General features: G+C 34.6%; 1 long non-coding RNA gene across 5 annotated transcripts in view; it reads left to right on the forward strand.

Moving 5' to 3' along the window:
• The first annotated feature begins 998 nt into the window (after positions 1 to 998).
• LOC106510211 (uncharacterized) overlaps positions 999 to 12,215 on the forward strand; it is a 71,957-nt gene continuing 60,740 nt past the window's right edge. For all 5 annotated transcript variants that reach the window (XR_014843144.1, XR_014843146.1, XR_014843145.1 and 2 more), the window contains exon 1: positions 999 to 1,104. This is a non-coding gene — a long non-coding RNA (uncharacterized LOC106510211). The remainder of the gene's footprint in view (positions 1,105 to 12,215) is intronic.

A 12,215-nucleotide genomic window follows, 5' to 3' on the forward strand; every position in this document is an offset into this window, starting at 1 on the left:
GATGTTCTTTTGATTGTAGGAAATTGAAGGATGAAGGCATTTGCAAAGAGATATTCCAAGAGGAGTTTATGAGTAGCCAGCAATTTGAGGCAACTAGTTAATTCAGAAGCAGGCACAGGGGGTAGAATTAAAAAACAGAACTGGACTTAAGAGGTTTAAATTCTGGTGGTTATACCATTGACCAAGCTCAGATAGTCTCCTTCTGGTATGTTCATAATTTCTATTATGTTACACCTCTCGCATTTGTCTCAAGTTCTTACACAGCCTACTCTGCTTTTCCAGTCTTTTTTTCTGATTGGTTTCAGTTTGGGAGGTTTCTATTGAGATACCTTTAAGCTCAGAGATTCCTTCCTCACCTGTGTACAGTCTAATAATAAGCCCATCAAAGACATTCTTGTTTCTGTTTTTGCTTTCCTCTAGCATTGCTTTTGATTCTTTCTTAGAATTTCCATCTGTCTGCTTACATTACTCATCTAGTCTTGTACGCAGTCTGGTTTATCCATTAGAGCATATTAATCATAGGTGTTTTAAATTCCTGGACTCATGATTCCAATATCCCTGCTGTATCTGAGCTGGGTTTCGATGCTTGCTAGTCTCTTCTGTGTTTGTTTTTGCCCTTTAATATGTCTTTATAGCCAGATATGACATACTTAGGGAAGGAACTGCTGAAAATAGACTTTTAGTCGTGTGGTGCTGAGGTGTGGGGGAAGGGTAGCATTCTATAGTCTGAAGAGAAGGGGTCAGCCTTTTAGCGATCCTGACCTCTGGATTGTGAACGTCACAGGTGCTTCTCACTTCCACTCTTCCACCCCCAACCCCTTGGCGGGATTGGATGGCTAGAGGCGGCTAGAGTTGGGTGGTCCTCTTTCATCTCGTAAAGGATAAAGCCAGCTGAGGCTGGGTACGTCCCTTTCCCCAGGTGAGCAGACACTAATGAAACCCCATCAGATCAGGCTCTAGTTAACTGGTTTCTCCTGTGCACAGGCTTTTTTAAGAACAGAGAGGGCTGCAGCGCGTTTCAAAATGGTTCCTTTCTTCCTGGACCTGCCAGAAGTGGAGATTTTTCATGGATACTCCCAGGGAGAACCTGGCCGAACCTTGGAGGTAAAACTCACAAAAACATGGGGTGGGGAAGGACCCACTAAAACTGGGTCCCCCAGGTTTAAGTTCTCAGACTTGTCCACGTGAAGCCTCCATTGATTCAGTTGCAGTTCAGGTTTCCCTACCTCAGTGGTGGTTCCTGCTGAGAATCTCTGCTCTGTGATTTCTTGTATTTACTTCATTTGGGGGTCAGCAGTTTGCCCTGGGACTTTCCTTCTCTATAGGATCTAAGGAGAGTTGTTGGCTTGTTAGCTCCAGTTATTACTCGTTATAAGGACAGAGTGGTGATTTCTAAGCGTCCTGTGTGCAGTCCTGAGGACTGGAAGTCCAGATATTCTCTGTGGCCTTAATTGCCTCACCAGTAAAACAGAGAATGAACTGAGGGGTGAGGCGTGCAGAGTGAGACTAATGATGGGGAGACATAGGCATTAGTTTTCTAGGAAGAGGCACAGCTTTTCTGTCCTTTTCTGGTTTGTGACCTTCGGTCTGGGTCACTGATAGATATGTCATGTGGTGCCCTAACGTGGTAGAATCAGCAAAGCTTGGAGTCAGTTGGAGGTCAGATTCATCACTGTCTTGGTTTCAGCTGGTTCCACCAGGTTTTCTGTTTTTCTTTTCCTATAGCTGCCGTTCATACTGTCCACACCCTGTGAGTAAAGATACAAGTTAGTTCTTGTTCAAGGGAGGTGTGGGTGAGTTTTGAGCAAAAGATTGCTGGCAACTCTAGTGATGGACTCAGTTTCTTAACTCATTCCCTTAAAACTTATCATACATTGTCTATTTCTGTGCTCTCCTAATTAGAACAGACCATTAAAAAAATACATGAATGTATGCTTCAAATGATGCTCCACAATTTCTAAGATAGTAACACATTTGTGTGCCTGCAGTATTTAGGTGGATGCCTTGAAAGTGAATTTATGTAACCATTATTAATGCATTCTGTTAAACCCTAAAATTTATGGTTTAATGATATTTCTCTCCCACAAGAGATTTCTACAGTGCAAATACAGAGGTAAAATCATTTATTTTCAATAGGATAGACTGACTTTACAGGTTAATGTGCTTTCATTCCAAAGGTAAACTCTATCATTTTAGTCAATTAACTTTTTGTCCTTTGTTCAAAGTCCAGAAATGATAAGAAGTTACTTTGTCACTTTCCCCAATCTGGGAATTTCTCTGAAGTTGTAATTACTATAGTGAGAGTTTTAGATTTATTGCATTTTACCTGTATCTAAGAGGCAACATGGTATCCAGTACAAGTTGAATTTTCTATAATGGATTTTATCAGGTGGTCAGGACCTTTTGAAAGTAATAGAACTAAGGTCTTAGTGTTCATCTGATACAAATAACTGCTCTGAAAGGAAAAGGAGTTTTGATTAATACTCTTTTACAAATGCAGCAAGATTGTGCTTTTACTGTAAATGCAGAAGCTAAAGATGGAGTCTGAATGTGCAATTGTAATGAAAATTTAGCACATACCCTAATTCAGGCATTCCACATTTTACACCTGTTCCAACTGATTCTTAACTGGTTTATTGCCACTAAAATTCACCATAAATCACATAGACATATTAATTACTTGAAATTACTACTAAGCATCTGGAAGATCAGAGTTAAAACTTGCATTGGTTGTCCAGACTCCTGTACTTGGCATTCAAGGATAAAAACCTGTTCCTTAGACTCTAAAATTTTTGCTCCTATGGTCTTCCCAAGGTGACCTATTCTGTCATTTAGCACACTCAAAATGTCATACCCATCCCTATCTAGTACTTAAATATTATCTTTCAAAACTGAGCTTAATTCTGTCTATCCTCTGCAATTCTTTACTGGCGACATCAAAGCATATTCAACTCGGTATTACTTCTCATCTTGACCAATCATCTGGCATTTATTTAATAGATTCTTAGATTCTTAGTGTGTGGCAAGTCTGCATTGACTGGTCAGTAATCTTGAGTCTATTATTAATGATACTCTTTGGAAAAATAAGCCAAAATATTAAAAATGGACTATAATAGAATAAATGGCATTTAAGTTTTTTTTTCTTTTGCTTAAATGTGCAAGTTGGTATTTTTATAATAATATTAGTTAATGATAACCATTAGTGAAGATAGAAGAACTTAATTCAAATGGAAAAATCATTAGTGCTTACTGAAGAACATACAGAGGGCTATATAAACAACAACAAAAAAAAAAGGTGAAAATTTGTGTACCTATCAGTTCAATAGTTAAACACTTTAAAAGCCATCCAGAGAAGGGTAGTTCCTGGATGATAATGAAAACACCTGAGCATAATGAAAACACCAAGCTGAAAGAGGTAAATACTTGAAAATATAATATGCATAGAGGGCTATCAGCTTTAAGAAATGAAATAGAATTATCCATTTTGCAGTTATATTGCTCTTCATTTATTTCTGTCATAATATATAACATATCCTTCACTAAATAAGGATAAAAAAACACTAGTCTTACAAAATAATTATTTTATATGAATACTGGTAATTATTCAGTGCAATTAATTAAATAGAATATTAACTACCAAAGAAATAGCCAAAATGACCTTAATACCAATCATCTTATTAACAATAATATAAAGTGCGTCATAAATTTAAAATTTTACAATGAAATATAATTCTTAAAATAATATGAAGTTTTTTGTTGTTTGTTTGTTTGTGGTTTTTTTTTTTGGTTTTGTGTTTTTTTTGCTTTTTCTTGGGCCACTCCTGCGGCATATGGAGGTTCCTAGGCTAGAGGTCACATTGGAGCTGTAGCCACTGGCCTATGCCAGAGCCACAGCAACGCAGGATCCGAGCCCCGGTTGCAACCTACACCACAGCTCACGGCAACGCCGGATTCTCAACCCACTGAGCAAGGGCAGGGATCGAACCCGCAACCTCATGGTTCCTAGTCGGATTCATTAACTACTGCACCACGACGGGAACTCCGAAGGTTTTTTTTAAATATTCATGAAATACTTAATGTTTGGAGAGACTAACCTGAAAAAACATTTGTTAAGCTTGATGTCAGAAAATGTTTGGCCTATGTTTTCTTTCAGGAGTTTGATGGTTCTTGTGTTATATTTAAGTCTTTAAGCCATTTTGAGTTTATTTTTGTGCATGTTGTGAAGGTGTGTTCTAGTTTCATTGATATGCATGCAGCTGTCCAGGTTTCCCAGCAATAGTTGCTGAAAAGACTGTCTTTTCCCCATTTTATGTTCTTACATCCTTTGTCAAAGACTAATTGACTGTAGGTGTCTGGGTTTGTTTTTGGGTTCTCTATTCTGTTCCATTGGTCTGTATGTCAGGCCAGTCTTACAAAACAACAGACACAAAAGCAAAAATAAACTGATGGGACCTAATCAAACTGGCAAGATTTTGCAGAGCAAAGGAAACCAAAAAGAAGACAAAAAGACAACTTAGAATGGGAGAAAATAGTTGCAAATGATGTAACTGACAAGGGCTTAATCTCTAAAATATACAAAAAACTTAGACAACTCAACAGAAAAAAAGCCAACAGCCCAATTGAAAAATGGGCAAAAGACCTGAATAGATATTTCTCCAAAGAAGATGATACAGATGCCCAACAAGCACATGAAAAAATGCTCAACATCCCTGATTATTAGAGAAATGCAAATCAAAACTACCATGAAGTACCACCTCACACCAGTCAGAATGGCCATCATTAATAAATCCACAAATAACAAGTGCTGGAGGGGCTGTGGAGAAAAGGGAACCCTCCTGTACTGTTGGTGGGAATGTAAATTGGTACAACCACTATGAAAAACAGTATGGAGATGCCTTAGAAAACTAATATATAGAACCACCATATGACCCAGCAATCCCACTATCGGGCATATATCTGGACAAAACTCTCCTTATAAAAGACACATGCACCCTCATATTCATTGCAGCTCTATTCACAATAGCCAAGACATGGAAACAACCCAAATGTTCACCAACAGATGATTGGATTAGGAAGATGTGATATATATACACAATGGATACTAATCGGCCATAAAAAAGAAACAAAATAGTGCCATTTGCAGCAACATGGATGGAACTAGAGACTCTCATCCTGAGTGAAGTAAGTCAGAAAGAGAAAAATACCATGTGATATCACTTATATCTGGAATCTAATACATGGCACAAATGAACCTTTCCACAGAAAATAAAATCATGGACTTGGAGAATAGATTTGTGGTTGCCAAGAGGGGGGGATGGATTGGGAACTTGGAGTTAATAGATGCAGACTATTGCCTTTGGAATGGATAAGCTATGAGATCCTGCTGTATAGCACTGGTAACTATGTTTAGTCACTTACGATGGAGCATGATAATGTGAGAAAAAGCAAGGTATACTTGTATGTGTAACTGGATCACCCTGCTGTACAGTAGAAAATTGACAGAACACTGTAAACCAGCTATAATGAAAAAATAAAAACCATTATGAATTACAGAAAAAAAATCTTATCTACAAAAAATATTTAATGTTAATCGCTTTTTGTAAAGTGTGTGAATAATAGTATTTCACATAGTCCATCTCAAAGTTAAAAATAACACAATATTTTATGAAATTACATGATACCTTAGGAATTATGAAGAACATAATTAAACTTTAAAGAATTTGATTAAGAGCAGTTACAGGAGAAGCATGAAATATGATGTACTAGATCATCAGATGAGGAAAGCATTCCAGTTTACAGGAATAGTTTAATCCAAGTTAGAGAAGCCAAAGCAAACACATGTGATCAAGATATGAAAAATTATGGACAATAATTGGCATTTTAGGGAAAAGCCCAAATAGAAAGATGCTAGCATCCAAGGAGCAGTCTTTTAACATATTGAAATAAATAGTGGAGAGCAATTGTAGACTATGAACACATGAAGTTAGGAAAGGATATTCTAAACGATTGATGAGCAAATGTAAATTAGACTAAAATGGAAGGGCAATCCCTAAAACAATGAAATATCAAAGAAAATAGAAGATGGAAATGTTCAGGACTGGGAGAGGAGCAATAAGATGAAGAAAGTATTCCAAGAATAAAAATACTTCAAAGAATAAAATTGGTGACAATTAGATGTAGAATGGTGAAGACAAAGATAGTCTAAAGATTTTCAAAGATACTGTGTAAAAAATGGAATTTGTTCTTGGGAGTTATTTTGTGGAACAAAAAGATCATCTCAAGTACGTTAAGATTGAAAGTTTGAAATGACTATTGACCGTCCAATGGAAATGACATAAAAGAGGTGTATTTTAGTGATTGAAGTGCATTTTAGTATAGTTTTACAAAAAATATGAGAAAAGCTGTATGAAACTTTGGAATGATTTTCAGGTGAAGTTATTTAGTGGGGAAAAAAGCAAAAAACAAAAAAACCTAATGTGGGAAAGACAACATATTGTATGTTTTCTGTAAGAAAAAGTGAACATAAGAAAAGGACATATATCTGGTTTATCTGGTTATCCTTATAAGAAGAAACATTAGAAGGACAAGTCATAAAGCCATGGAGTTTATACATAAAGGAATGCGACAGCTGTGTGGCGAAGGGACACAAAAAGAGGTGGTCAGATATTTCTCAACGTATACCTTTTACTACAGCCTTTACTTTTAAAAGCATGTCAATAGTGTGCCTAAAAAGGTCAGAAATGAGTAAGATTGAGGAAAGAGGGTAAAAAAAAAAAAACCCTCAAACTAAAAGCAAACTGAAACGAAAGAATGTAAATATATTTCAAATGAATACCCTAACCACACTGAATGAGAAGAAGGGAGGAATAGGCAGGGAGAAAAGGGAGAAAAGAAAATAAGCCGAAAAGGAAGAATGCAGGTAACTGAGGAACACATACATATTATTTGATTATATACCCTGAGTCTGGGATTGGTGGGCTGTGGGTATTAAAGATGGAAATGAAAAGAAATCCTGACATCTTTTTAGTAGATATGCTTATGGTAGTGGCAAGTGGAGAACCCTGAAATCAATTTCAATGAAATATATACTTAATCAAATGAATACATGTGCTGATGATGGTGGCAATTGAGATTCTCCATTCTGAGTGGAAGAAAGAAGAGTCCCAATCTCTAGAGTAAAATTTTCCCAATACAAGTTGACAGTTCTGGGTTTTTCTTGTCCAGACCTTGGCCAAGTAATGTTTTATCATTAACTCTTCAATGATTTCAAGCGGATTTTTTTTTTCATTTCATCCAAATTTTCTAGTTATTCCTTATCGGGGATTTTGAATTTGCCCAGTACTAGAAGGGAATAATCCATATTTACTTTTTTATGTTTATACACACACACATATGCATACCCTATGTGTTTTCTCTGCAGAATCCTGACCAATACATATGCATATATATTTTATATGGTAGTATGATGAAAAAAAATATTTACAATACAAGATAGGCAAGTATATCGGAGTATTTAATTTATAAGCAAAAATGGAATAATCTACTTTGTTGGAGTGCCTCATAACTCAGTTATTATACTTCTTATATTTTGTATGTGTGTGTGTGTGTGTGTGTATATATATACACACACAATGTATTCCTTTGGCAGATAATCCAGACTTACGGCTTGATATATTTTCTGACAACTGTAAATTGAGTTCCAGACATTATCCAACTGCCCATCAATGTTACAACATATATATATATATATGTGTGTGTGTATGTATATTGTATTAGATATATATACACTCTAGGTGTGTATATATATATATATATATATAGTACCTCTAACATAATTTTTGAAAAATTTTATTAAAGCATCATTTATAATTTTGTGCCAATATCAATATCTACTCTACAGCAAAGTGATTCAGTCATATATATATGACATATATATATATATCTTTAGTATTTTTTATCATGGTCTATCCTAGGAGATTGGATATAGTTTCTTTTGCTATACAGTAGGACCTTATTGCCTACCAATTCTAAATGTAATAGTTTGCATCTGTTAATCTTCCCTCCCCCTTGGAAACCCACAAGTTTTTTCTCTATGTCTGTGAGTCTGTTTCTTGTTTAAGATAGTTTGTGCCATATTTTAGATTCCACATATGAGTGATATCATATATGGTATTTGTCTTTCTCTGACTTTACTATATATGATAATCTAAGTTGCATCCAGGTTGCTGAAAATGGCATCATTTTGTTCTTTTTTGTGGCTGAGTAGTATTCCATTATATATATATACACCACATCTTCTTAATTTGTCAGTAGAGATTTAGGTTGCTTCCATGTCTTGGCTATTATGAATAGTGCTCCTATGAACCTACAGGTACATGTATCTTTTTTAATTGTAGTTTTGTTCAGATATGTGCCCAAGAGTGGGATTTGTGGATCATAGCTAATTCCATATTTAGTTTTCTGAGGAATCTCCATGCTGTTCTCCATAGTGGTTGTACAAGTTTATATTCCCACCAACAGTGTAGGAGGGTTCCCTTTTCTCCATTCCCTCTCCAGCATTTTTTATTTGTAGACTTATTTATGATAGCCATTCTGAATGGTGTGAGGTGGCACATCATTGTAGTTTTGATTTGTATTTCTCTAATAATGAGTGATGTAGAGCGTTTTTTCATATGCCTATTAGCCATCTCTGTCTTCTTTGGAGCAATGTCTATTTATATCTTTCCATTTTTTGATTGGGTTGTTTGATTATTTTTTTTAATTGTCATGTTGTGTGAGTTGTGTATTATGGAGATTAAGTCCCTGTCAGTGTTTCCTTTGCAACTATTTTCTCCCATTCAATAGGTTGTCTTTTTTTTTTTTTTTTTGGTTGATTGTTTTTTATTTTTAAATGGTTTCCTTTGCTGTGCAGTAGCTTATAAATTTGATTAGGTGCCATTGGCTTATTTTTGTTTTTATTTCCATTACCTTGGGTGACTGATCTATGAAAAAATTTGTATGGCTTATGGCAGAGAATTTTTTGCCTAGGTTCTCTTTAGGAGTTTGATGTCATGTCTTATGTTTGTATTTAAGCCATTTTGAGTTTATTCTCGTGCATGGTGTGAGGGTGTGTTCTTGTTTTATTGATTTATTTGAATATGTCCAGTTTCCCCAGAACCACTTACTGAAGAGACTTTTTCCCATTTAATATTCTTGTCTACTTTTGTCCAAGATTACCTGAGTGTAGGTATCTGGGTTTATTTCTGAGTGCTCTATTCTTTTGGATTGATCTGTATGTCTGTTTTTATACCAGTACCATACTGTCTTGATTACTGTACCTTTGTAATATTGTCTGAAGTCTGAAAGAATTATGCTTCCTGCTTTGTTTTTATTCCTCAGGATTCCTCTGTAGATTGCTTTGGGTAGTATGGCCATTTTAACAATGTTTATTCTTCTAATCCAGGAGCATTGGATATCTTTTTTTTTAATCTTCTTAATTTTCTTGATTAATATTTGATAGTTCTAAGCATATGAGTCTCTCACCTTGTTGGTCAGGTTTATTCCTAGATACTTCATTTTTTTGGTGTGATTTTTTTTGAAGGTTTTTTTAATTGCTTTTCTAATATTTCATTGTTAGTATACAGAAATGCAGCCAATTTCTGAGTTCTAATCTTGTATACTGCTGTTAAGATGATTTTATTTATCACTTTGAGTAGTTTTTGTGTGGAGTCATTAAGGTTTTCTATATGGGTATCATATCATCTGAATAGGGTGACAGTTTTACATCTCTTCCAATTTGGTTACATTTTATTTCTTTCATTTATCTGATTGCTATGGCTAGGACTTCAAGTAAAATGTTGCGTAAAGTTGGTGAGAGTGGGCATTCTTGTCTTGTTCCACATTTTAGTGGGAAGCCTTTCTGCTTCTGTTGAGTTTTACATTGACTTTGAATTGGTCATAAATGGTTTTTATTATGTTGAAATTTGTTCCCTCTATATACGCTTTGGCAAGAGTTTTGATCATGAATGGATGTTCAGTGTTGACAAGTGCTTTCTCTGTATCTATTGAGATGATTGTGTGGTTTTTGACTACTTTTGCTAATGTGGTATACTACATTGACTGATTTGCAAATGTTGAACCATCCTCATGAACATGGGATGAACCCCACTTGGTTGTGGTGTATGATCTTTCTTATGGCTTTTTGGCTTCAGTTGGTTGAAATTGTGTTGAGAAACTTCACGTCTATATTTAGCAAGGATGTTGGCTTATAATTTTCCTTTTTGGTAGTATCTTTGATTTTATTGTTAGGCTGATGGTGGCTTAATATAATGTCTTTGAGCATGTTGATTGTTCAAACTTTTGGAAAATTTTAAGAAGGTCAATTTAAGTTCCTTTTTGTATGTAGAATTTGCCTGTGAAGCCATGTGATCATGGACTTTTGTTTGTAGGGGATGTTATTACATATTCAATTTTATTTCTTCAATCTGTTCAAATTATCTGCTTCTTATTGATTCAGTTTTGGTGGGTGAATGTTTCTGGAAAGTTGTCCATTTTTCCTAGGTTGTCAAATTTATTGGCATATAGTTGTTCATGGTATTCTTTCTTTTTCTTTGTATTTCTGCAGTATCAGTTGAGATTTCTCCTTTTTCTTTTCTTATTTTGTTTATTTGGACTTCTCTCTCTTCTTGCTGAGTCTGGCCAGTTTTGTCAATTTTGTTTAACCTGAATAAAAAACCAGCTCTTGGTTTTAATGATTTTTTTTCTATTGCTTTTTAATCTGTTTCATTGATTTCCTCACTGATCTTTGTGATTCTTTCTTTCTTTTGACTTTATATATTTTTTACCTTGTTTTTCCAATTTTTTGAGGTGGTAGGTTAGGTTGAGATTTTTCTTGTTTTGTTGAGGAAAGCCTCTATTACTATGAACTTCCCTCTAAGAACTGCTTTTTGTGGTATCCCATAAGATTTGGTATGGTTGTGATTTCATTATCATTTGTCTGAAGGTATAATTTTATGTTTAATTTTCTTATTGACTCATTGTTTGTTTTTAGTAGCATGTTGTTTAGTCTCCATGTGTTCAGTTTTTTCTCATTTCCTTTTCTGTGGTTGACTTTTTGTTTCATGTCATTGTGGTCAGAGAGGATGCTTGAAATACATTCTGTAATCTTAAATTTGTTGAGGTTAGTTTTGTGCCCTAGTTAATGTTCTATGTGCATTTTAATAGAATGTATAGTCTGTTTTTTCTTTTTTTCTTTTTTTGGATGTAAAGTCCTGAAATTATCAATTTTATAGAACTATTCTATTGTGTCATTTAGGATCTCTGTTACCTTACTGATTTTCTGTCCAAAAGATCTGTCCATTGATGTGTGTAGGGGAGTGTTCAAATCTCATATTATTGTATTCCCATCAACTTCTGCTTTTATGTCTGTTAGTATTTGTTTTATGTATTTGGGTACTCCTATATTAGGGTCATAGATGTTGATGAATGTAATATCCTCTTCTTTAATTGATCCTTTTATCATTAACTAGTGTCCTCATTTGGGGCATTTTCATTTTTGATAATATAATTATCTACACATTGTAAATATATTTCTCTGTACATTGTAATTTGTGCACTTTTTTGTAAGTTAATGACATTCAAATATACACATTTTTTAAAAATCCTGTGCTCTTAACTGCTATCACATGTATGTATAGATCAAGCTTTTATGATATTGGCTACATCTAGATATTAAAGAGTAAAATTAACTTTAAAAACTTAAAAATAATAGATACTTAGGTATGGTTAATGTAGGTGGTCTTGTAAAGCCTAGAAATTTATATGTAGGGTTTATAATACCATAGTCTACATGATGAAATATTCTGTGATACTCACTGTATATCTCAACACATACAGAAAGACCTAGGTAAATTTATTTCTATAAAAATGAGTACAAAGAATTGAAAGAATCGTGACTCTAAAGTATTTTACATACAACTGGAAGAATTAGGCATATGTTTAATAAAGTGTTGAAAATTGGAAGGTTGGCAGCTTCTCTGGTAGACACACATCAAACATCTCAGCTCATTTTGTTCAAGAAGGCAGTTGGGAGTTTGGGAAGGGATGGCCAATGAGGCAGTCATTAATTTTTGTCCAATGGATTTGCTATTGCAATTAATGATGTTGAGCTTGATAAGAACATTTGGTAGGGTGATAAAACAAAATCTTGTATCATTCAACATTAAAAGAGAATGAGA

This window comes from Sus scrofa, chromosome 4, assembly GCF_054392235.1.
Source record: "Sus scrofa isolate SSC_HxYL_T2T_F1_AM1 chromosome 4, Sscrofa_HxYL_maternal_Yorkshire_Landrace_v2.0, whole genome shotgun sequence".
NCBI classification, from domain to species: Eukaryota; Metazoa; Chordata; class Mammalia; order Artiodactyla; family Suidae; genus Sus; species Sus scrofa.